The 27,458-nt window shown below is 41.0% G+C and overlaps 1 protein-coding gene across 6 annotated transcripts in view; it reads left to right on the plus strand.

Annotated features, from left to right (window-relative positions):
• LOC129385630 (uncharacterized) overlaps positions 1-27,458 on the plus strand; it is a 71,781-nt gene that overhangs the window by 21,674 nt on the left and 22,649 nt on the right. For 3 of the 6 annotated variants that reach the window (XM_072289315.1, XM_072289318.1, XM_072289317.1), the window contains exons 2-3: positions 21,147-21,488; positions 24,102-24,240. The gene's annotated coding sequence lies outside the window, so the exon portion shown is untranslated. Of the gene's footprint in view, positions 1-7,515; positions 7,852-10,460; positions 10,603-21,146; positions 21,489-24,098; positions 24,241-27,458 lie in introns of those variants that run through there. The other 3 variants (XR_011895814.1, XR_008613102.2, XM_072289316.1) reach the window with 3 other exon arrangements.

Raw genomic sequence — 27,458 nt, forward strand, 5'->3', positions numbered from 1 at the left:
TTTATGGAGGACTACGGTGGCTGTGGAGCCGCTAAAGATATCTTTCAGTATTTTTACATACGGCTCGTCTACACCCTGATTACGCATGCCTCCATGACTGCTGAGGTTTCGACTGAATCAAACGCTTTCTCGTAATCAATGAAAGCTATATATAAAGGTTGGTTATATTCCGCACATTTTTCTATCACCTGATTAAGAGTGTAAATATAGTCTATTGTTGAGTAGCCTTTACGGAATCCTGCCTGGTCCTTCGATTGGCGGAAGTCTAAGGTGTTCCTGATTCTATTTGCAATTACCTTGGTAAATACTTTGTAGGCAACGGACAGTAAGCTGATAGGTCTATAATGTTTCAAGTCTTTGGCGTCCCCTTTCTTATGGATTAGGATTATATTCGCGTTTTTCCAAGATTCCGGTACGCTCGAAGTCATGATGCATTGCGTATACAGGGTGGCCAGTTTCTCTAGAACAATCTGCCCACCATCCTTCAACAAATCTGCTGTTACCTGATCCTCGCCAGCTGCCTTCCCCCTTTGCATTGCTTCTAAGGCTTTCTTTACTTCTTCCTGCGTTATTCTATTCTATTCCATTCCATTTATTACTATTCTCTTTTCCATTATCGTCGTCGGTGCCACTGGCACTGTATAAATCTCCATAGAACTCCTCAGCCACTTGAACTATCTCATCTATATTAATAATAATATTGCCGGCTTTGTTTCTTAACGCATAATCTGATTCTTGCCAATTCCTAGTTTCTTCTTCACTGCTTTTAGGCTTCCTCCGTTCCTGAGAGCATGTTCAATTCTATCCATATTATACTTCCTTATGTGAGCTGTCTTACGCTTGTTGATTAACTTCGAAAGTTCTGCCAGTTCTATTCTAGCTGTAGAGTTTGAGGTTTTCATACATTGCCGTTTCTTGATCAGATCTTTCGTCTCCTGCGATAGCTTACTGGTATCCTGTCTAACGGAGTTATCACCGAGTTCTATTGCACACTCCTTCATGATGCCCACAAGATTGTCGTTCATTGCTTCAACACTAAGGTCTTCTTCCTGAGTTAAAGCTGAATACCTGTTCTGTAGCTTGATCTGAAATTCCTCTATTTTCCCTGTTACCGCTACCTCATTTATCGGTTTCTTATGTACCAGTTTCTTCCGTTCCCTCCTGAGGTCTAGGCTAATTCGAGTTCTTGCCATCCTATGGTCACTGCAGCGCACCTTACCGAGCACGTCCACATCTTGTATGATGCCACGGTTAGCGCAGAGTATGAAGTCTATTTCATTGCTAGTCTTGCCGTTCGGGCTCCTCCACGTCCACTTTCGGCTATCCAGCTTGCGGAAGAAGGTATTCATTATCCGCATATTATTCTGTTCTGAAAACTCTACTAATAACTATCCCCTGCTATTCCTAGTGCCTATGCCATATTCCCCCACTGCCTTGTCTCCAGTCTGCTTCTTGCCTACCTTGGCATTGAGGTCGCCCATCAGTATGGTGTATTTTGTTTTGACTTCGCCCATAGCCGATTCCACGTCTTCATAGAAGCTTTCGACTTCCTGGTTATCATGACTGGAAGTAGGGGCGTAGACCTGTACAACCTTCATTTTGTACCTCTTATTGAGTTTCACAACAAGGCCTGCCACCCTCTCGTTAATGCTATGGAATTCCTGTATGTTACCAGCTATATTCTTATTAATCAGGAATCCGACTCCTAGTTCTCGTCTCTCCGCTAAGCCCCGGTAGCGCAGGACGTGCCCGCTTTTTAGCACTGTATATGCTTCTTTTGGCCTCCTAACTTCACTGAGCCCTATTGTATCCCATTGACTGCCCTCTAATTCCTCCAATAGCACTGCTAGACTCGCCTCACTAGATAACGTTCTAGCGTTAAACGTTGCCAGGTTCATAATCCAATGGCAGCCTGTCCGGACAGGCCGCCATTGATTGTATACATTCCTTTTCAATGATAACGATTAGCTCAAAGTCAGGAGCTCCCGATGTCTGCTGTATGCGATCCCTCCCATTTTTATTCTGTCAATTTCTTTCTTACGGTCAGGGTTCCCTGTGACTAGCTGACATAAACGTACTCATTCACAGACTCCAGAGCCTGACTTGCGATCTTGAACTCTTGATCCCTTGACATGTTATTTATCATTATCTTTGTCTTCTGCATATTAATCTTCCACCCGACTCTTACAGTCTCCCTGGTAAGGTTCTCGATCATTTGTTGTAACTCGTACGCACTGTTGCTGAATAGAACAATGTTATCGGCAAACCGACGGATGTTGCGGTATTCGCCGTTGATCTTTACTCCTAAGCCTTCCCAGTTTAATAGCTTGAACACTTCTTCTATGCACGCAGTGAATAGCATTGGAGAGATTTTGTCTCCTTGTCTGACCCCTCTCTTCACAGCTTCCGACTTTGCTTGTCTAGAATTAAGGTGGAAGTGGAATTTCTGTAGATACCTTCCAGGGTATTTGCGTAAGCTTTCTCCACTCCTTGATTACGCAATTACACAACTTGAGTACGATTACACAACTTGATTAATGACATGGATGTGATCTATTGTAGAGCATCCCTTCCTGAACCCAGCCTGTTCCCTTGGTTGACTAAATTCCAGTGTAGCCCTCATTCTATTGTAGATTGTTTTGCTAAATATTTTATATATTTCTGCGAGTAAGCTATAGGGCCTATAATTGTTCAGCTCTTTAACGTCTCTCGTTTCGTGGATTAGGCAAATGCTTCCATTATTCCAGTTTTCTGGGACCCTTCCACTCAATAGACACTTCGTATAGAGAGCCGCCAGTTTTCCTAGCAGTATGTCTCCTCCATCTTTGAATAAATAGTCCGCTATTCCATCCTATCCTGCCGCTTTTCCTCATTTCATGACTTGCAAGGCCCTCCTGACCTCATCTCTAGTTATACGAGGAGCTGCTACATACTGCTCATTATTATTTCGAATAGAGTACTCCTGAGTCCTCTGGGTACTGTACAAGTCAGGATAGAATTCTTCCGCTCCTTTTATTGTGCCATCGAGATTGCTGTCTATATTACCCTGCTTATCTTTCAGTGCCTACATCGTGGTTTGTCCTATGCTATGTTTCCATCTCTCTGATTTCGAGTTGCGTTCATATTTTAGAGCTTCTTCAGTCTTTCTCGCGTTATAATTTTGAATATCACTTATTTTGGTTTTGTTGATCAGTTTTGACAGTTCCGCGAATTCTATCTTATCTCTCGAATTGCACACTCATTCTTTGTCGTTTCTTTAATAGGTCCTTTGTTACTTGGGAGAGCTTGCCTACTGGTTGCCTTGGTGCCTTGCCTCCCACTTCAATTGCTGCCTCTGAAGCCAGCCGCGTTACGGTTTTGTTCATTACCTCTATTTCATCATCATCATCATCATCATCATCATATCTCTGTTCTAAGGCTGCATATCTGTTTACAAGTACCAGCCTGATTTTGTCTGCTTTTACCCATATTGCCTCTAAGTTAACCTGTTCTTTCTCCACCAATTTTACTCTTTCTCTATTCAAATTTAGCTGAACTCTAGCCCTCCCTATCGTATGGTCACTGCACTGTACCCTACCTGTCACTTCTACATCCTGCGCTATGCTGGGATCCGCATCCTTACGCAACTTCCCAAATGACAATACGGGTCGGTATGTAATACAGTAAATAAAAGTCATGGGTTGAACCTTGAGCTTTTCTTTAAGACAAAAAAGCATAAACCTCAGCAACCTTTAGGGACAATTTTGTCAGTGAGAAAGGGCAACACATAGTCTCTTGTTATCTTCAGAAGAACTTAATATGGCTCCCGGCAGAAACCCCATTCAAAGTAAAAAATTCAGAAGTTCGCTTCTTTTTCACGAAGGGGTGTATCCAACGTGCACAGACTTCACGATTGACGTGACAGATTTATATTATTCCCTTTCTAGAAATCAGCTGATGCAGACAATCAAAGCTGCATCATGGATAACGATCTGCTGAAGCTTAGGGGTGAGAGTGACGTCCCGGTTCAGTCATTTCTCGAACTTTTGTTTTTTTTCTATTTAAATTCCACGTTCATTATGTGTGATAACGAAGTAACGAGTCAGAAGCAGGAGGTCTCCATCGGCTCTCAGGTCGCACCAATTCTTAGCAAGATCTTTCTCGCCAGCGTTGACCGGACACTCGAGAACGTGTCCGCAGGAACAATGATTAAGTGCTTTAGATTTGTTGATGACTACATAGTAGTTATGTACGCAGAAAGAAGTTCCAAAGATATTGGCGTTATTCTTACTGCCTTTGATGAAGAAGGAATGGGTCATACATTTACTCATGAACTGCAGATAAGTAATGAAATTTAATTTTTGGATTTACAGATAATATTAACAGCCCAACACATATTTGTTGGCAATATAACCCCAGGACAAGAAAACCAATACTAAACTACGCGTCGGCACTCTCAAAACTAGTGAAAAGAGGCAATGCTCAGCAATGCCATCACGTCGCCAATCTGAGCTTTTTCAAACAGCTTAATCGGCTAGAAAAGGCCAGTTTTCCAATATCTATCGTCGTATCGCTATATGAAGGGCTGGTGAAGAAAATAGAAAAAAAAGGGGGAGCACTTCAGTAACGGATCAAAACGGTAAAAGAGTGTGCAGCCGTCCCTTATGTGCATCAAATGGGGCATGCGTTAAAAAAGACAGCCATGAAATATGGTGTTCAAATCATCTTTTCAGCTAAAAACTCGTTAGACAAAATATGAAATTGCGTCAATAGACCTAAACAGGCGTCCAAGACCGCATGCCGCGTCAAACACACGGGGCAGCTTGTGGCATGGTCGGTGGGAGTGGTCTACGTTATTAATCTTTCGTGCAGCAAGAAGTACTTTGGGCAGACCGGACACTGCCTTAACATCCACCTTAAGGATTACCAAGGTGCGACCAGGAATGCAGCAGGCTCGAATTTGGCTGCGTATTGTTGAAATTTCCCAGGCAAATTTATTTTATTTATTTATTTATTTATTTATTTATGCATACTGCAGCCCGTTAGGGCTATGGCAGGAATGGGTGTACATGTCAGGAAAACTGATTACGATATGCAGAAACAAGAACATAAAATATAAATATGTGAAGGAACTATACATCAGCAATAGCATTTAAAAATTGATAAATGGGTAACAAACGAACTTCGGCAGGTAACAAATTCCACTGTTCAATCATGCAGGGGAAAAAACTGTATTTGAAAGTGTTAGTGCGTGGATGGAGTGGTCTGATATTAGAGGCATGATAAGTTTTGGTTGCAGTCGGGCAAGCAGACATTAAAATGGAGGGATCTGATAGGTGACAAAGAGAGTTCTTATACGAATAGAAAATCTTCAGAGATTCTACGTGCCGCCGTCTAGAAAGAAACTGGAGGATTCATTCCGCAAGAGCAGCTGACGGTGAAATGTCTCGGTCGAAGCGACGGTAAACAAAACGAATAGCCTTCCTCTGCACCGACTCAATACAATTAATTTCACATTGTTTATACGGGCTCCATACGGAGAAAGCATATTCTAAAATTGGGCGAATCAGTGTTTTGTATGCTACTAATTTAGTGTCCCTCGGAGCAGCAGGCAACGTCCGGCGGATGTAACCAAGTTTTTTTAACGCTTTACTACAAATGTAATCTATATGTTTAGACCAAGACAAGGTGGGTGTAAAAATGACGCCTAAATATTTGTATTGAAAACCTCTTGTTAGTGGTACATCGTTGCCCATATAATCATAACATAAGGGCATGTGTCTGTTAGCAAAAGACATATCAGTTTTATCAAAATTTATGCTCATTTTCCAAGTAGCACACCAGTCACAATACAAAACAAAGTCATCTTTAAGGCGCTGATGATCAGCGAGTGAGTCAACTGGACTGTACATAACACAATCATCTGCATAGAGGCGTATCTTTGAAGTAACATGGTCTGGAAGGTCATTAATAAACAATAAGAATAGTAGACGGCTAGCTACGGATCACTGTGGGACTCCTGAGGTGACGTGGACTGCGGACGAATCCACAGAATCATAGCATACGAATTGGGAACGCAAAGAAAGGAAACTGGAAATCCAAGACACTAACTGAGGGTTATTTAGAATATTATGGAGTTTCAAAAACAATTTAGAGTGTAGTACTGTGTCGAAAGCTTTCCTAAAGTAAATGAAAATGGTGTCAATCTGATTACCGAAGTCGATATAATGGGAAATGTCACAAGTGAACTCAGTAAGTTGGGTTACAGTACTAAAACCGCCCCTGAAGCAGTGCTGAAAGCTGTTCAATAGGTTATTATGCTCAAGGAACACTATTATATGCTTATAGATTATGTGTTCTAGTATTTTACAGGAGGTTGCAGTTTAATAAATAGGCCTATAGTTAGATAAAAGCTGTCTGTCACCATATTTATATAAAGGTAGTACTTTAGCTCTTTTCCAGGAAGACGGCACAACGCCACTATTAAGGAACTTCTTACATATAGTGAACAGATATTTAGATGTCCATAGCGACAATTGTACTAAAAGGAATTCTGAATTCCATCAGGGCTGGCTGCTCTTATAGTATCTAAGTTTAGTATGAGATAGAAAACACCTTCTAGGCTAATGTTGATATTATCAACTGCATATCAATCGTTAGTTGTAAATGTTGAACGACTGGAATCATCCGAGGCGAATACTGACTGAAAATCGGTATTCGTTAAAAAAAATCTTTGTTAAAAAAACTGAAATGCTTTTTAAAAATTGGGATGAAATCAACCGCGAGATTGTGGAAGCCTACTTCATGCATGTCAACCGAAACGCATGTGTTAGCCAGACTTCTTTCTGCATAATAAAGAAACAGTTTTTGAATGACAAGATAGGCTGGCACTCTTTCACCACTTGCACACACACACACACACACACACACACACACACACGCACACGCACACGCACACGCACACACACACACACACACATACACACACACACACACACACACACGCACGCACGCACACGCACACGCGCACGCACGCACGCACGCACGCACGCACACGCACACGCACACACACACACACACGATCGCATTCTCTGTATATTCAATCACTTGTTTGAAAAAAATAAACTAATTGTTAGTCTGCACTCGTATCATGCACTTCGTTTTGTCCTTCGTCCAGGTTGCGCTGTACTCCCATAGGAATGTGTTCAGTCACCAACTCGCCCAGCTTGCTGTGTTAATACAATCTTCAACCTGAATATGTCAAGCTTACTGTTGTGTTAGTATTGTTTTACAACACTTGGTCGAATTTGCACAGGAATAGAATTCAATATTTTCATTATTACCTCTGTAAATTACGTGGTAATAGATACATGGTGATGGTATTTATTTTTCTGCACTGCCTTTCTTTTTGGCGCATTGGTCAGACCTGCCGCATGAAACTTGCTCTCTACACCAATGTTTTGCGTTGTTTTCTGTTTAATAAGTCTCTTAATTCCTTTGCTATTTACGTTTTCCGTGGTTCTCGTTCCCAGGCTACCGTCGGCCCGCCGACTATCTCCCAGTGTCTATCCTTTGGACACGGCCGCTACCTGTGGACGGCGCTGTTGCTGGGGGCCGCCGTTCTCAAGGCTGTGGCCCGCAGGGACCTGGCACATTTTGTTATGCGTAGCCGATGTCCCCTGAAGCTGCGGCTCGTCAACGAACTCCACAACACGGCGTATTGTTTAGTAGGAGTGTGCCATTTGTGGTCTACCGGTTATGGATGCCCACAACCATGAGCGGTGGCACGGACTCCTGCTAACGGTATACGTCTTGGGCGCCACGAGGGACGCCATCTGCAAAATGAAGATACTGCAGATGGTGTCATCACCGGTACGTGTTTTCACTATAAGCATCTGTGCATAATTTTGTGATGGATTAGGGGACATGTGTGAAGAAAAATATTTCCATACGGAGGAAAACGACTGGTCATCTCAATATCACGAAGCATGTTAAAAAGCATGCTTTTCTTGTTCTTTATGTAGTTTACGATTATGCACTTGCAGCTAGGCTAGTTCTCAGAGTGGAGGTAGAGGCGTGCACAACGGACACACTACGTGTCATGACGCGATTCGCTCCTATTATGACAAAGTTTTCTTCACCTCTTTTCTTTTTTGGCGACTTTAAGTTTCCTAATATAGTTTGGAACAATAATCTACCTGACTTATTTTACTTTCTTATTCAAAAGAATTCTTGGATATTTCTACTTCATTTTCTTGAACTCGATTAGCTACACAAGACACAAAAATCACCCCCAATACTCTAAATATTCTCGATTTCATCTTAACCAATCGTCCCGATTATGCCTCTTTCATCCATTACTTATCCAGCATTATCGACCATCTAATACTAAATATTCACTCTAATACTCCATTTCCACAACTTCCAAATAGTAAAAGAATCCTTAGAGACTATAAGAGAGCTAACACTGAATCAATAAATGAGCCAAGTCCATTTCTTAAGATATTCTTGAGTGATTTTGAAAATCTTACTGTGCAGTCAAACCAGAATATATTTTTGACAGAGGTAAATCACTCCATCAAAAAGCACATCCCAACCCGTACTATACCTTGCAACCCGCACGCGCCTAGGTACAACACTCATTTAAAGCGGCTATCCAACAAAAAATAAGACTATCATTCTGCGATGCAATCAACCACTGACTCATGTTAGAAAGCCTTCACATTAGCGTCATGCGCCTATGTAGCCACACTCAAATGCGCTCAAGAAACATTCTTATCAACCACATTACCATGTACGTTGACAACTAACGTAAAAAAATTCTGGCGCGTCATACATCCTCCTTCCAAAAATTCTATCCCTCTTAACAATTGGTCTGGGAACCCTGTTCCCAAAAATTTATGCGCAACTTTTCTGAAAGATACCTTTGTTAAAAATTTCTCGTGCACTACAGATATTGAACTACCTGTCTTGAGGGACTAACTTTTTAACTGTCTTCAGTGAATGCTGAAGCTCCCAGTGGTATTTGACTAATAGATTCAATGAAGATACATTCGTCACCTGGCTTTGGTAACATCAGTGATAATTTTCTGAAAAACACCTGCTCTTGTAATTTCATTATATTAACTAAAATATTCCAACAATCGCTAAACACATATAGAGTTCTGTTAGAATGAAAGAAGGAAAATTATTCTTTTGCGCAAATCCGGCGGCAAATCATCACCTACCAATTATCATGAAACGGTACCTGCTTCAAACTACTAGAACAAATCTACACTAACCTTGCGGATTTTCTTGAGTCGAATTCAATTTTTCGCCATCACAACCCGGATATAAAAATCATTCTCATACGAATCGCAAGTATTAACGTTTACTCAAAGACTGCACCAAATATTAGACCAGTCTTCTTTTGCTGATTTCATCTGCATAGACTTTTCGAAAGCCTTTGACAAAGTGTGCCATATACACTTGCTTTATAAATTAAGCAAGTTAAACATTGATCATAGTGTTCTAAAATGGATAGAGTCACTTCTCGTTAACCATTCCCAGTTCGTGACAGCTAATGGTCATAATTCACCGCATAGCGACTTTCAATCTTGTGTGCCACAAGGCTCCGTCCTGGGACCTTTCTTATTCGGTATCTATGTTGATCCCTTACCTTCAGCAATTACTTATGACGTTCACTTATTTGGAGATGAATGTCTCATCTTGAGATAAATACCTAACGAGCACGAAATTACCCTGCTTTAGGCCGACTGTCATAACGATAGCAATTGGTGCCGATAGTGGTGCATGGAACTTAAGGTTAACAAGTATAAATTTATGAGAGCATCCCGGTCTAACGATAACCTTCCTGTGTACCACCTGAACAAAGTTGCTTTAGAAACGACATGTAAATGTAAGTACTGAGGCACGCATATAAAATGTAAATTATTGTGGAATGATCACGTCGAATACTTAATTAACCAAGCCAGCCGCTTGCTCGAGCAGCCAGTAACGCACCAATTTTGCGTGTATTTGCGGGTTACTTTGACATTTGCAAAAACTTTCATGAAGCACGTATTGAGCAACAGAAAGCTGTATCAGGAGATCATGTTGCTCCACAATTCTGTCATTGACATTTTTAATCTAAATATAACTTTTGGGAAGTTGAACAATTAGAGACCTCCAAATGTGTAGTTAGGCGGAATGCAAGAAAATAATATGAGTATCTCCAAGTGACGGCGGACAATACTTTGGTTCTGTCCAGCTATGTGACATTTGGAAATTTTTAAATCTGTGTACATAATAGTTCGGACACCCAGTATATATATATATATATATATATATATATATATATATATATATATATATATATATATATATATATATATATATATATATATATATATATATATATATAGAAGCTGCGTATAAACTATAATTCCTTATAATGTGCCACTGACACATTCGTAAAATGTACCGGCTGTTTTCTGTTACAGCAGAGCGTCGCGAAGGCAGCCGCTTTCATGAGGTTGTCCACGAGACTCGCAGCCTATTTTCTTTTCACCGCCGGTATATGTAAGGAGATGCTGTCCAGGTACGGCCGTTTCTGGGCTGAGTACGAGCTGTGGGTAGTGATAGGTAAGTGAATGCCGATTTTTCCATTTCAGTTTTCATGGCTACTTGTTTGCAAAGACTCTCTTTATTTTCTCGAAATATAAATCTTAGATAGAGAAAGGAATAAGTCTGCGTACAATAATGGTGAGCGTCAATGGGAGCGAATAGCCGAGTGATTCTAGCTAGGTATTTCCTTTAATTAGAAGTTCATGAGGGCAGTCATTCATGAGCACTACACCAAAATTTCCACTCCACTGAATGTAAGCGCGAGCTTTTACAGCAGATGCAAATTGTAGTTTTGAGCAAACTAAGGTTTTGTAGAGTGCTAGTTTTGTAGACGTCAGAACAGTAGAAAAATTACGATCAAGATATCCTAACATGCGATTAGCATTAGCATGCATATCCCATGACAGATCGTTATATATGGGAAGGATAAGGTATTTGTTAGTGATAAAGTATGTTGCCACTTTTGGAAACCACGTTTTTGTTCAAAAACAGCGAATTTCATTTTTTTATTATTTTAGGAATCTACAGACATTCAGGATTGCGCTGCTGCAAAAATTATCTCTTTATCTGGTTCTGTCGAAAGTTATGATGTTTCTGCAAGTACCGGCAGACCTCTCTAAAACTAAAACTTACTTTTTGTGAAAATGAAACCTACATTTAAAATTTTAAAAGAAACTTACGTTTGTGCACAAATACGCAGGATACATTTAAATGAGTTTGTGACGACGTATTCTAAAGGTTGATAGGATTGAGCAATGGTGATCGTAACCATTTCTTTATTCAAATTGCCATGCCATTGCCAAATTGCCATTGCCATGCGGGTCGCACGACGTGACATCGTGTTTACACTGCAGCGACGCGTTGTACTGGCACTTAAAGCTATTGTTTCATCACTTCAGTTACCTACATTGTTGTCTTACATCACATAACAAGCTGTGGCTATGTTACGAGGGAAACAAATGCCGAAACGCAAGTTTTACGGCAATCGGTGCACGACGAACTATTCTATGAAGTGTGAAGTGAATATTGCTGTTTCCGCAAGTGAAGTGAAACTGGGCCAGCTGCAGGAAAACATTTAAGTGCCACCGGAAGTGTTGTGGTACAGGGGAAGAGGATTGTAGATGTCGAAATTCTTTTCTCAGTTTTGTCGTCGCTGGCATGCCCGGAATGCAAAAACATTTCACTGAAGCTTGAGGAGCGTTCGCGCCAAGGGGTATGTTTTGCATACGCCGTGTTATGTAGTGCATGTGTCCACGAACGTTTGTTTTCCTCACCAAAAAAAAAAAAAGAACAGCAAATGCAGCTGAAAACAACGTTCTGCTTGTGTGCGCTATCCGCCAGCTGGGGAAAGGAACTACTGGTACTTTGACATTTCCGAAGGGTATGAATAGACCACTGCCACTTTGTCATTCCGCCTATGACAAGGTTTCTTGCGAGCACTTTGATGCCGGGAAAATTGTCCCGTCTAAGTCAGTGATGAATGCTGCTGCAGAAGTGCTCCAGGTTGTCGGCAGTAACGAGTGTGGCGTATCGGGGGACGGCCCTTGGGAAACGCGTGGGCACTCTTTGAATGGTTGTGTCTCTCTGATATCAGTAGTCACAGGAAAGGTGATTGATGTCGAAACAATGTCTAAAAATTGCAAGGCATGTGAAAATATAAAGAAGTCAATATCAAAATTCAAGGCAATGTTAATCTTCTCCTTTGATATTAATGGAATTTAATGATTGAGCCGGTTTCCAGAGGTCAGACTGCTAATCAACACTAATAAATTCAAGTACTAAACAAAGTTCGTGAAAAAATTAGAAAAAAGGAGTCACATTTGTGGAGTGATGGATGGCTGTTGCACCAGGACAATGCACCCGCTCACACGGCCCTATCTGTCACGCAGTTTCTGACCAGTAAAAACATTACTGTGGTGGGGCATCCTCCCTATTCACCTGATTTGGCTCCATGCGAGCTTTTTTTATTTCCTAAAGATAAATCTTGCTTAAAGGGAACCCATTTTACCTCAGTTGAAGAGGTTGAGGCAAAAACGAAGAATCTCCTGAAGGGCCTTCCAAAACCCTCGTTTCAGAACTGTTACCAGCAATGGCCGCATTGAATGCGGAAGTGCGTCAATGCTGAAGGGGGCTACATTGAAGGTGATAATGTCACAGAGAACTGATTCTGTGTGTACAATAATTTATTGTAACAGTCTCGTTTTTTTTGTCACACCTAGTATATTACATAATCATCTTCAACCAGAATTATTGATTGTGTTGTTATACTCTAGGCAGATTATTAACATAAATCAAGAAGAGCAAAGGCCCCAAGACAGATAGATGCCCGTGGCACTCCGGATGCAATTGATGACATTTATTTACTTATCTCTTTTTTGTTTTCAACACTGTTAGCCCTGCCAGGCTGTTACAGGGTGGGAATACAAAGCACAATGTTCAGGCAAAGAATGCTTTCAAGTTTTCTTCAAAAGGGTCAAGCGTGTTATTCGACGGAAATACACACGAAAACCATGAAAAGCTATTGGCTGTGACATGTTCAGCTCTATTGGGAAGCATATATATATATATATATATATCTTTCAGTGCCTACATCGTGGTTTGTCCTATGCTGTTTCCATCTCGCTGATTTCGGGTTGCGTTCATATTTTAGAGCTTCTTCAGTCTTTCTCGCGTTATAATTTTGAATATCACTTATTTTCGTTTTGTTGATCAGTTTTGAAGGTTCCGAGAATTCTATCTTATCTCTCGAATTGCACGCTCATTCTTTGTCGTTTCTTTAATAAGTCCTTTGTTACTTGGGAGAGCTTGCATACTGGTTGCCTTGGTGCCTTGCCTCCCACTTCAATTGCTGCCTCTGAAGCCAGCCGCGTTACGGTTTTGTCATCATCATCATCATCATCATCATCATCATCATCATCATCATCATCATCATCATCATCATCATCATCATCATCATCATCATCATATCTCTGTTCTAAGGCTGCATATCTGTTTACAAGTACCAGCCTGATTTTGTCTGCTTTTACCCATATTGCCTCTAAGTTAACCTGTTCTTTCTCCACCAATTTTACTCTTTCTGTATTCAAATTTAGCTGAACTCTAGCCCTCCCTATCGTATGGTCACTGCACTGTACCCTACCTGTCACTTCTACATCCTGCGCTATGCTGGGAAAAGCATCCTTACGCAACTTCCCAAATAACAATACGGGTCGGTTTTGGCACTTGGTAGAGCAATAAACGAGGAATCCAAATGAACTGCGTTCCGCAAATATATATTTGCATATTTTTCCATAGATAGGTCAAAGGACGATACTAGAAATCTTTATTTTTCGCTTTAGCTTGTTTACTTGTTGGCAGTGTTCCAGCGATTCCTTCCTGCGTGAGTCCATTTGATGTGGTTCTTTGTTCACCAAGAAAAGGACAGGAGTATCTGAAAGGCATACCTGTGACATACGCCTTGTTTTTATTTAATATTTAATATTTTGTGGGTGTACAACTCGTTATGGCGAACGGTGGGCATTACTCACATTTCTGGTAGTAAAAGTACCCCTCTCATTCAAATAGAAAAGTTACCTTGCGTTGGGTGTCCTCGAAAAAATATCCTAGGTACATACCTGATGGTAATTATTCATGCCTGCTCAGGGCGTTTATAAGCAAAATACACTTTGAAACCATGTTACGTAAATAGTGCTGTCTTCGTCATGGGTCAGTGCAGAGGACGAGCTACCGGCCCAGGTCATGATATTGTGAGCGTCTTTTTTAGGTGGCTGCGCATGCCTCATTAAGTGTGTGCCTAATCAAACTGCATTTATAAAAGGTGAAGTGTGAACAGTGGGTTGTTAGTGGGCAGAAAGTGCGCGTGGCATGTGTTTAGCACAAGTGGGCACTGTTCACTAAGATCACAGCCATCCCAAGCAGCTATAGCATTTGTCATTACTGCAAATTTGTTTCTGCAGCTGCCACAGTAGGATTCGAAATAACTGCTTATGGATATTTTCCGCAGTACCAATATCTAGAGGATTTCGAAGAGCATGAAGACATTGAATGCACGGAAGTACAACCATGATGAACGGACATAGTCAATGTCGAGTCCTCGTATTCAGCCTAGAAATTTTAGCTTGTTTCGAGTGTGAAGGGGTACAATCTTGAATATATTTCTAGGGGTGAGCAGAGCAACCCAGACGAAGGACAAAAGGAAGTGCACAATACCAGCGCAGACATACAACTGGTTTATTTTTTCAAACGATAAATTAAATATACAGAGAATCTGATCATGTGATGAAGTGATGCGTACAAGTGGTTAAAGGGTGTCAGCCTCTTGCCATTCAAAAATTGCATTTCTTTATCACGAGGAAAGATAGAAGTCTGGCTGACTCCCGTGCCTGAGTTTACATGCATGATGTAGGTTTCCGCAATCTAGCGGTCGATTTGCTTTCCTTTTTTATAAAATGATTCAGTTTTTTCGAACAAAGGTTTCCGTGGGCAATTTCAACAATGCGTGGCCAGATTCGAGCCTCTTGTATTTCTGATCGCATTTTGGTGCTCCCTGAGGCGGATGTTTACGCCGCGTTCTGTATGCGCAAAGTACTTGTTTGCAGCACAAAAGTGGAATAGTGTAGACAACTCCAGCCCCATGTGTTTCATGCGCCATCTGGCCTTCGATGCCTGTTTAGTTTTATTGACGCGATTGCAAATTTTGTTTAACGAGTTTTTATCTGAAAAGACGACTTGAACAGCACATTTCATGACTGACTCTTTTAACCCATGCCCCGTCCGATGTGCATTATGAGATGACTGCAAACTTTTTTGCCGCTCAATCTGTTTCTGGGGCTCTTCCGCTTTTTATTTTATTCACTAGCCCTTCACAAATTTACACAAGAGATATTGGATAACCGCCGTCCTCTGGACGATTAAGCTGTTGCGAAAATATCAGATTGGTGAGGTGGCCGATGGCACGACTTTGCAAGTGCGGAACCTAGACATGTCATAGCAATGCCTCTTCACAATAGTTTTGAATGTGCCGACGCATATGGTTTAGAATTGGTTTGCTTGTCCTGGGGGTATATTGCCAACAAATATGTTGTGCTGTTAATCTTAACTGTAGATTTAAATTTTGAATTTCTAAATTTACTGGCAGTTCATCAGTAAATCTGAGACCCATTCCTTCTTCACGAAAGGCTGCGAGATTAACGCCAATATCTTTGGAACTTTTTTGAGAACGGACAGCTACCAAGTAGTCATCAGCAAATCCACGGCACATAACCATTGTTCCCCCCAAGACGCTCTCGAGCACCTGGTCGACACTGCCGTGAAAGATCTTGCCAAGATTAGGTGTGACCTTAGAGCCAAAGCTGACACCCTGCATCTAAATTATAACATCGTTATCTCAGATAACGAACGTGGAATTAAGACTAATATCCAAGTGTTCGAGCAATAACTGAACCGGGACTCCACTCTCATTCCTAGAATAACTCGTCTTTATCCTTCATGAAATCTTCATCCTCATCAACCGTTTTCTAGGAAGGGAACAATATAAATATGTGATATCAACACTGAAGGCTCTGCATGCTGTATACGCGCCTTCTTGGACAAAAACCGAACGGCTTCTGAGCTTTTTACTCTGAATGTGTTTTCTACCTGGAGGCCTGTTAAGTTTTTGTGAAGATAACCAGAGACTACGTCTAGCAAAGTGTTTCTCTCAGACACAATTGCGTATAAAGGTTGCTCAGGCTTATGCGCTCTTATCACGAAGATAACCTCAAAGTTCATCCCTGACTTTTCATTTCTGTGCTACATAGATGCCCAAGGTTCAACTCCAGCAACAATTTCTTTGCTTGATCTTATACTTTTATGGTTCAATGTGTGTCTTCTTGACGTTTCTTGTTAAAGTGGTTCAGGCTTTTTCAGAAAACCGCCCTTCGGTTAGGAGGACAAAGTACCAGTTCTTATGAGAAGTCAAAACTTTCACTTCGTTATCTCTTAAAAATTGCACATGGGGTTGGATCTTTTGCACTCTGCCATTCCGGTTTCCATGAGATTTGACGAACACTTCAACGCCCTGAGAAATGCGCCTGAATTTTCGATCTACTTCTACATCCCTGGACGCTGATCAAACGGCGGCTATCTTACTGACTGGGTGTAGGCAAGGTTCTAGGCATAACTTTGGGCGTAATTTCGGAATGTTCATGTGCTTATCTGGAACTACAATATGAGTCAGATTCAGCACTTTGGTGTGGGTTTCGGTTTCTTCTCCTTGGGGTTAGGTTGCACCGGCCGTTGCTACAGAGGAACTCCTGCTAATACTGGCTTGTCCTAGACCACTCGTGGTATCGACGACACTCTCGTTGTCTTAATTTCATGAAACCGCAAACGGACTTGAGGCAGTCTCGTAGCATCCTGGCTTGGCTCATCCACTCTGACTGCAAGATCTTGCAGATCCTTCTCCTGTGGCCAACCGTGCGGCAAGAAATTCTGTACAGAACCATAACATCTTCTGAACACGTGGCATGGCGAAGAGGCCAAAACGCTACCCTTGTACCTTTTGACAAATTGGACGTCTTGCACGTCTTGGCATCTTTGCCATGACATGTGTCCAGAAAAGGTTGTGGCTCCGCGCGAAATTTTCCGCCCCACGGTGGGTCAGCTTGCAGTCCGATTGAATGAGCCAGGTCAAGATACTGCGAGACTGCCTCATGTCCGTTTGCGGTGTTATGAACCTGGAGCCCCGTCTATGTAGTACAGTAAATAAAAGTCATGGGTTGAACCTTGAACTTTTCTTTAAGACAAAAAAGCATAAACCTCAGCAACCTTTAGGGACAATTTTGTCAGTGAGAAAGGGCAACACCTAGTCTTTTGTTATCTTCAGAAAAACTTAATATGGCTCCCGGCAGAAACCCCATTCAAAGTAAAAAATTCAGAAGTTTGCTTCTCTTTCACGAAGGGGTGTATCCAACGTGCACAGACTTCACGAATGACGTCACAGATTTATATTATTCCCTTTCTAGAAATCAGCTGCTGCAGACAATCAAAGCTGCATTATGGATAACGATCTGCTGAAGCTTAGGGGTGAGAGTGACGTCCCGGTTCAGTCATTTCTCGAACTATTGTTTTTTTTCTATTTAAATTCCGCGTTCATTATGTGTGATAACGAAGTAACGAGTCAGAAGCAGGAGGTCTCCATCGGCTCTCAGGTAGCACCAATTCTTAGCAAGATCTTTCTCGCCAGTGTTGACCGGACACTCGAGAACGCGTTCGCAGGAACAATGATTAAGTGCTTTAGAATTGTTGATGACTACTTAGTAGTTATGTACGCAGAAAGAAGTTCCAAAGATATTGGCGTTATTCTTACTGCCTTTGATGAAGAAGGAATGGGTCATACATTTACTCATGAACTGCAGATAAGTAATGAAATTTAATTTTTGGATTTACAGATAATATTAACAGCCCAACACATATTTGTTGGCAATATAACCCCAGGACAAGAAAACCAATACTAAACTACGCGTCGGCACTCTCAAAACTAGTGAAAAGAGGCAATGCTCAGCAATGCCATCACGTCGCCAATCTGAGCTTTTTCAAACAGCTTAATCGGCTAGAAAAGGCCAGTTTTCCAATATCTATCGTCGTATCACTATATGAAGGGCTGGTGAAGAAAATAGAAAAAAAGGGGGAGCACTTCAGTAAAGGATCAAAACGGTAAAAGAGTGTGCAGCCGTCCCTTATGTGCATCAAATGGGGCATGCGTTAAAAAAGACAGCCATGAAATATGGTGTTCAAATCATCTTTTCAGCTAAAAACTCGTTAGACAAAATATGCAATTGCGTCAATAGACCTAAACAGGCGTCCAAGACCGCGTGCCGCGTCAAACACACGGGGCAGCTTGTGGCATGGTCGGTGGGAGTGGTCTACGTTATTAATCTTTCGTGCAGCAAGAAGTACTTTGGGCAGACCGGACACTGCCTTAACATCCACCTTAAGGATTACCAAGGTGCGATCAGGAATGCAGCAGGCTCGAATTTGGCTGCGTATTGTTGAAATTTCCCAGGCAAATTTATTTTATTTATTTATTTATTTATTTATTTATTTATTTATTTATTTATTTATTTATTTATGCATACTGCAGCCCGTTAGGGCTATGGCAGGAGTGGGTGTACATGTCAGGAAAACTGATTACGATATGCAGAAACAAGAACATAAAATATAAATATGTGAAGGAACTATACATCAGCAATAGCATTTAAAATTGAGAAATGGGTAACAAACGAACTTCGGCAGGTAACAAATTCCACTGTGCAATCATGCAGGGGAAAAAACTGTATTTGAAAGTGTTAGTGCGTGGATGGAGTGGTCTGATATTAGAGGCATGATAAGTTTTGGTTGCAGTCGGGCAAGCAGACATTAAAATGGAGGGATCTGATAGGTGACAAAGAGAGTTCTTATACGAAAAGAAAATCTTCAGAGATTCTACGTGCCGCCGTCTAGAAAGAAACTGGAGGATTCATTCCGCAAGAGCAGCTGACGGTGAAATGTCTCGGTCGAAGCGACGGTAAACAAAACGAATAGCCTTGCTCTGCACCGACTCAATACAATTAATTTCACATTGTTTATACCGGCTCCATACGGAGAAAGCATAATCTAAATTTGGGCGAATCAGTGTTTTGTATGCTACTAATTTAGTGTCCCTCGGAGCAGCAGGCAACGTCCGGCGGATGTAACCAAGTTTTTTTAACGCTTTACTACAAATGTAATCTATATGTTTAGACCAAGACAAGGTGGGTGTAAAAATGACGCCTAAATATTTGTATTGAAAACCTCTTGTTAGTGGTACATCGTTGCCCATATAATCATAACATAAGGGCATGTGTCTGTTAGCAAAAGACATATCAGTTTTATCAAAATTTAAGCTCATTTTACAAGTAGCACACCAGTCACAATACAAAACAGTCATCTTTAAGGCGCTGATGATCAGCGAGTGAGTCAACTGGGCTGTACATAACACAATCATCTGCATAGAGGCGTATCTTTGAAGTAACATGGTCTGGAAGGTCATTAATAAACAATAAGAATAGTAGACGGCTAAGTACGGACCACTGTGGGACTCCTGAGGTGACGTGGACTGCGGACGAATCCGCAGAATCATTGCATACGAATTGGGAACGCAAAGAAAGGAAACTGGAAATCCAAGACACTAACTGAGGGTTATTTAGAATATTATGGAGTTTCAAAAACAATTTAGAGTGTAGTACTGTGTCGAAAGCTTTCCTAAAGTAAATGAAAATGGTGTCAATCTGATTACCGAAGTCGATATAATGGGAAATGTCATGAGTGAACTCAGTAAGTTGGGTTACAGTACTAAAACCGCCCCTGAAGCCGTGCTGAAAGCTGTTCAATAGGTTATTATGCTCAAGGAACACTATTATATGCTTATACATTATGTGTTCTAGTATTTTACAGGAGGTTGCAGTTAAAGAAATAGGCCTATAGTTAGATAAAAGCTGTCTGTCACCATATTTATATAAAGCTAGTACTTTAGCTCTTTTCCAGGAAGACGGCACAACGCCACTATTAAGGAACTTCTTACATATAGTGAACAGATATTTAGATGTCCATAGCCACAATCGTACTAAAAGGAATTCTGAATTCCATCAGGGCTGGCTGCTCTTATAGTATCTAAGTTTAGTATGAGATTGAAAACACCTTCTAGGCTAATGTTGATATTATCAACTGCATATCAATCGTTAGTTTTAAATGTTGAACGACTGGAATCATCCGAGGCGAATACTGACTGAAAATCGGTATTCGTTAAAAAAAATCTTTGTTAAAAAAACTGAAATGCTTTTTTAAAAATTCGGATGAAATCAACCGCGAGATTGTGGAAGCCTACTTCATGCATGTCAACCGAAACGCATGCGTTAGCCAGACTTCTTTCTGCATAATAAAGAAACAGTTTTTGAATGGCAAGATAGGCTGGCACTCTTTCACCACTTGCACACACACACACACACACACGCACACGCACACGCACACGCACACGCACACACACACACGCACGCACGCACGCACGCACGCACGCACGCACGCACACACGCACACGCACACGCACGCGCGCACGCACGCATTCTCTGTATATTCAATCACTTGTTTGAAAAAAATAAACTAATTGTTAGTCTGCACTCGTATCATGCACTTCGTTTTGTCCTTCGTCCAGGTTGCGCTGTACTCCCATAGGAATGTGTTCAGTCACCAACTCGCCCAGCTTGCTGTGTTAATACAATCTTCAACCTGAATATGTCAAGCTTACTGTTGTGTTAGTATTGTTTTACAACACTTGGTCGAATTTGCACAGGAATAGAATTCAATATTTTCATTATTACCTCTGTAAATTACGTGGTAATAGATACATGGTGATGGTATTTATTTTTCTGCACTGCCTTTCTTTTTGGCGCATTGGTCAGACCTGCCGCATGAAACTTGCTCTCTACACCAATGTTTTGCGTTGTTTTCTATTTATTAAGTCTCTTAATTCCTTTGCTATTTACGTTTTCCGTGGTTCTCGTTCCCAGGTTATCGTCGGCCCGCCGACTATCTCCCAGTGTCTATCCTTTGGACACGGCCGCTACCTGTGGACGGCGCTGTTGCTGGGGGCCGCCGTTCTCAAGACTGTGGCCCGCAGGGACCTGGCACATTTTGTTATGCGCAGCCGATGTCCCCTGAAGCTGCGGCTCGTCAACGAACTCCACAACACGGCGTATTGTTTAGTAGGAGTGTTTGCCATTTGTGGTCTACCGGTTATGGATGCCCACAACCATGAGCGGTGGCACGGACTCCTGCTAACGGTATACGTCTTGGGCGCCACGAGAGACGCCATCTGCAAAATGAAGATACTGCAGATGGTGTCATCACCCGTACGTGTTTTCACTATAAGCATCTGTGCATAATTTTGTGATGGATTAGGGGACATGTGTGAAGAAAAATATTTCCATACGGAGGAAAACGACTGGTCATCTCAATATCACGAAGCATGTTAAAAAGCATGCTTTTCTTGTTCTTTATGTAGTTTACGATTATGCACTTGCAGCTAGGCTAGTTCTCAGAGTGGAGGTAGAGGCGTGCACAACGGACACACTACGTGTCATGACGCGATTCGCTCCTATTATGACAAAGTTTTCTTCACCTCTTTTCTTTTTTGGCGACTTTAAGTTTCCTAATATAGTTTGGAACAATAATCTACCTGACTTATTTTACGTTCTTATTCAAAAGAATTCTTGGATATTTCTACTTCATTTTCTTGAACTCGATTAGCTACACAAGACACAAAAATCACCCCCAATACTCTAAATATTCTCGATTTCATCTTAACCAATCGTCCCGATTATGCCTCTTTCATCCATTACTTATCCAGCATTATCGACCATCTAATACTAAATATTCACTCTAATACTCCATTTCCACAACTTCCAAATAGTAAAAGAATCCTTAGAGACTATAAGAGAGCTAACTCTGAATCAATAAATGAGGCAAGTCCATTTCTTAAGATATTCTTGAGTGATTTTGAAAATCTTACTGTGCAGTCAAACCAGAATATATTTTTGACAGAGGTAAATCACTCCATCAAAAAGCACATCCCAACCCGTACTATACCTTGCAACCCGCACGCGCCTAGGTACAACACTCATTTAAAGCGGCTATCCAACAAAAAATAAGACTATCATTCTGCGATGCAATCAACCACTGACTCATGTTAGAAAGCCTTCACGTTAGCGTCATGCGCCTATGTAGCCACACTCGAATGCGCTCAAGAAACATTCTTATCAACCACATTACCATGTACGTTGACAACTAACGTAAAAACATTCTGGCGCGTCATACATCCTCCTTCCAAAAATTCTATCCCTCTTAACAATTGGTCTGGGAACCCTGTTCCCAAAAATTTATGCGCAACTTTTCTGAAAGATACCTTTGTTAAAAATTTCTCGTGCACTACAGATATTGAACTACCTGTCTTGAGGGACTAACTTTTTAACCGTCTTCAGTGAATGCTGAAGCTCCCAGTGGTATTTGACTAATAGATTCAATGAAGATACATTCGTCACCTTGCTTTGGTAACATCAGTGATAATTTTCTGAAAAACACCTGCTCTTGTAATTTCATTATATTAACTAAAATATTCCAACAATCGCTAAACACATATAGAGTTCTGTTAGAATGAAAGAAGGAAAATTATTCTTTTGCGCAAATCCGGCGGCAAATCATCACCTACCAATTATCATGAAACGGTACCTGCTTCAAACTACTAGAACAAATCTACACTAACCTTGCGGATTTTCTTGAGTCGAATTCAATTTTTCGCCATCACAACCCGGATATAAAAATCATTCTCATACGAATCGCAAGTATTAACGTTTACTCAAAGACTGCACCAAATATTAGACCGGTCTTCTTTTGCTGATTTCATCTGCATAGACTTTTCGAAAGCCTTTGACAAAGTGTGCCATATACACTTGCTTTATAAATTAAGCAAGTTAAACATTGATCATAGTGTTCTAAAATGGATAGAGTCACTTCTCGTTAACCATTCCCAGTTCGTGACAGCTAATGGTCATAATTCACCGCATAGCGACTTTCAATCTTGTGTGCCACAAGGCTCCGTCCTGGGACCTTTCTTATTCGGTATCTATGTTGATCCCTTACCTTCAGCAATTACTTATGACGTTCACTTATTTGGAGATGAATGTCTCATCTTGAGATAAATACCTAACGAGCACGAAATTACCCTGCTTTAGGCCGACTGTCATAACGATAGCAATTGGTGCCGATAGTGGTGCATGGAACTTAAGGTTAACAAGTATAAATTTATGAGAGCATCCCGGTCTAACGATAACCTTCCTGTGTACCACCTGAACAAAGTTGCTTTAGAAACGACATGTAAATGTAAGTACTGAGGCACGCATATAAAATGTAAATTATTGTGGAATGATCACGTCGAATACTTAATTAACCAAGCCAGCCGCTTGCTCGAGCAGCCAGTAACGCACCAATTTTGCGTGTATTTGCGGGTTACTTTGACATTTGCAAAAACTTTCATGAAGCACGTATTGAGCAACAGAAAGCTGTATCAGGAGATCATGTTGCTCCACAATTCTGTCATTGACAGTTTTAATCTAAATATAACTTTTGGGAAGTTGAACAATTAGAGACCCCCAAATGTGTAGTTAGGCGGAATGCAAGAAAATAATATGAGTATCTCCAAGTGACGGCGGACAACAATACTTTGGTTCTGTCCAGCTATGTGACATTTGCAAATTTTTAAATCTGTGTACATAATAGTTCGGACACCCAGTATATATATATATATATATATATATATATATATATATATATATATATATATATATATATATATATATATATATAGAGAGAGAGAGAGAGAGAGAGAGAAGCTGTTTATAAACTATAATTCCTTATAATGTGACACTGACACATTCGTAAAATGTACCGGCTGTTTTCTGTTACAGCAGAGCGTCGCGAAGGCAGCCGCTTTCATGAGGTTGTCCACGAGACTCGCAGCCTATTTTCTTTTCACCGCCGGTATATGTAAGGAGATGCTGTCCAGGTACGGCCGTTTCTGGGCTGAGTACGAGCTGTGGGTAGTGATAGGTAAGTGAATGCCGATTTTTCCATTTCAGTTTTCGTGGCTACTTGTTTGCAAAGACTCTCTTTATTTTCTCGAAATATAAATCTTAGATAGAGAAAGGAATAAGTCTGCGTACAATAATGGTGAGCGTCAATGGGAGCGAATAGCCGAGTGATTCTAGCTAGGTATTTGCTTTAATTAGAAGTTGATGAGGGCAGTCATTCATGAGCACTACACCAAAATTTTGAATTGTTCAGTCACTCAGAGCTGTCACAGTGCAGTGCACGCCTCACCGAGCTATACTAGTTATGTTCAGTATCACAACTGTCGTGTGAGAGCACATGGCCATTGCATCAGCACCTTTTGGCTGCAAAGGTTTGACAACCGACCATCAGCAGCTGACCACCGCAAACACGGGTAAAAGAGCCAAAGAACGATGGCTATTCACATATTAAAAAAAAAAAAAGATCACTTGCGCTGGTTAGATTCTTGTCGCCCTTATCTGATGTTGATGTAACATAATTTGTGATTTATCTTTTATTTTTTCATACACGCGTGAACTTTGTATAAAACAGTTTTTAAAGAAGAATGCAATCAAATGCACTTCACAGAACTTGTAGGTCAGTGGAGCTTACCATACGGGTATCATATAAGCAGGTAGAGGTGTACTTAGTCTCCTTGATCCCACAGGAGTTGCAGTAACTTAAACAAAGAACAAAGGGAACACTCCGCTGGCAGCTGTGATCCCTCGTGTGCTCTATGCTAACACTAAACCCACACGCCTACATCGCACTCGCTGCATCTTTGCTTCCTTACGGACGGCGCTGAATGTGCACGTGGTTGTATTGATAGGCTGCCGAATTTTCTTTTGTTATTCATAACTCCACTGAATGTAAGCGCCAGCTTGTACAGCAGATGCGAATTGTAGTTTTGAGCAAACTAAGGTTTTGTAGAGTGCTAGTTTTGTAGATGTCGGAACAGTAGAAAAATTACGATCAAGATATCCTAACATGCGATTAGCATTAACATGCATATCCCATGACAGATCGTTATATATGGGAAGGATAAGGTATTGGTTAGCGATAAAGTATGTTGCCACTTTTGGAAACCACGTTTTTGTTCAAAAACAGCGAATTTATTTTTTTTACTATTTTAAGAATCTACAGACATTCAGAATTGCGCTGCTGCAAAAATTATCTCTTTATCGGGTTCTGTCGACAGCTATGATGTTTCTGCAAGTGCCGGCAGACCTCTCTAAAACTAAAGGTTACATTTTGTGAAAATGAGACCTACATTTAAAATTTTAAAATGAACTTACGTTTGTGCACAAATACGCAGGATACATTTAAATGAATTTGTGACGACGTATTCTAAAGGTTGATAGGATTGAGCAATGGTAATCGTAATCATTTCTTTATTCAAATTGAACACATTGCCATGCGGGTCGCACGACGTGACATCGTGTTTACACTGCAGCGACGCGTTGTACTGCCATTTAAAGCTATTGTTTCATCACTTCAGTGACCTACATTGTTGTCTTACATCACACAACAAGCTGTGGCTAAGTTACGAGTGAAACAAATGCCGAAACGCAAGTTCTACGGCAATCGGTGCACGACGAACTACTCTATGAAGTGTGAAGTGAATGTTGCTGTTTCCGCAAGTGAAGTGAAACTGGGCCAGCTGCAGGAAAACTTTTAAGTGCCACCGGAAGTGTTGTGGTACAGGGGAAGAGGATTGTACATACATACTGCAGCCCGTTAGGGCTATGGCAGGAGTGGGTGTACATGCTAGGAAAACTGATTACGATATGCAGAAACAAGAACATAAAATATAAATATGTGAAGGAACTATACATCAGCAATAGCATTTAAAAATTGATAAATGGGTAACAAACGAACTTCGGCAGGTAACAAATTCCACTGTTCAATCATGCAGGGGAAAAAACTGTATTTGAAAGTGTTAGTGCGTGGATGGAGTGGTCTGATATTAGAGGCATGATAAGTTTTGGTTGCAGTCGGGCAAGCAGACATTAAAATGGAGGGATCTGATAGGTGACAAAGAGAGTTCTTATACGAATAGAAAATCTTAAGAGATTCTATGTGCCGCCGTCTAGAAAGAAACTGGGGGATTCATTCCGCAAGAGCAGCTGACGGTGAAATGTCTCGGTCGAAGCGACGGTAAACAAAACGAATAGACTTCCTCTGCACCGACTCAATACAATTAATTTCACGTTGTTTATACGGGCTCCATACGGAGAAACCATATCCTAAAATTGGGCGAATCAGTGTTTTGTATGCTACTAATTTAGTGTCCCTCGGAGCAGCAGACAGCAGTCCGGCGAATGTAACGAAGTTTTTTAACGCTTTACTACAAATGTAATCTATATGTTTAGACCAAGACAAGGTGGGTGTAAAAATGACGCCTAAATATTTGTATTGAAAACCTCTTGTTAGTGGTACATCGTTGCCCATATAATCATAACATAAGGGCATGTGTCTGTTAGCAAAAGACATATCAGTTTTATCAAAATTTATGCTCATTTTCCAAGTAGCACACCAGTCACAATACAAAACAAAGTCGTCTTTAAGGCGCTGATGATCAGCGAGTGAGTCAACTGGGCTGTACATAACACAATCATCTGCATAGAGGCGTATCTTTGAAGTAACACGGTCTGGAAGGTCATTAATAAACAATAAGAATAGTAGACGGCTAAGTACGGATCACTGTGGGGCTCCTGAGGTGACGTGGACTGCGGACGAATCCGCAGAATCATAGCATACGAATTGGGAACGCAAAGAAAGGAAACTGGAAATCCAAGACACTAAATGAAGGTTATTTAGAATATTAGGGAGTTTCATAAACAATTTAGAGTGTAGTACTGTGTCGAAAGCTTTCCTAAAGTAAATGAAAATGGTGTCAATCTGATTACTGAAGTCGATATAATGGGAAATGTCATGAGTGAACTCAGTAAGTGGGGTTACAGAACTAAAACCTCCCCTGAAGCCGTGCTGAAAGCTGTTCAATAGGTTACTATGCTCAAGGAACACTATTATAGGCTTATAGATTATGTGTTCTAGTATTTTACAGGAGGTTGCTGTTAAAGAAATAGGCCTATAGTTAGATAAAAGCTGTCTGTCACCAGATTTATATAAAGGTAGTACTTTAGCTCTTTTCCAGGAAGACGGCACAACGCCACTATTAAGGAACTTCTTACATATAGTGAACAGATATTTAGATG

The sequence above is a fragment of the Dermacentor andersoni genome, chromosome 7, assembly GCF_023375885.2.
Source record: "Dermacentor andersoni chromosome 7, qqDerAnde1_hic_scaffold, whole genome shotgun sequence".
In the NCBI taxonomy this organism is placed as follows: domain Eukaryota; kingdom Metazoa; phylum Arthropoda; class Arachnida; order Ixodida; family Ixodidae; genus Dermacentor; species Dermacentor andersoni.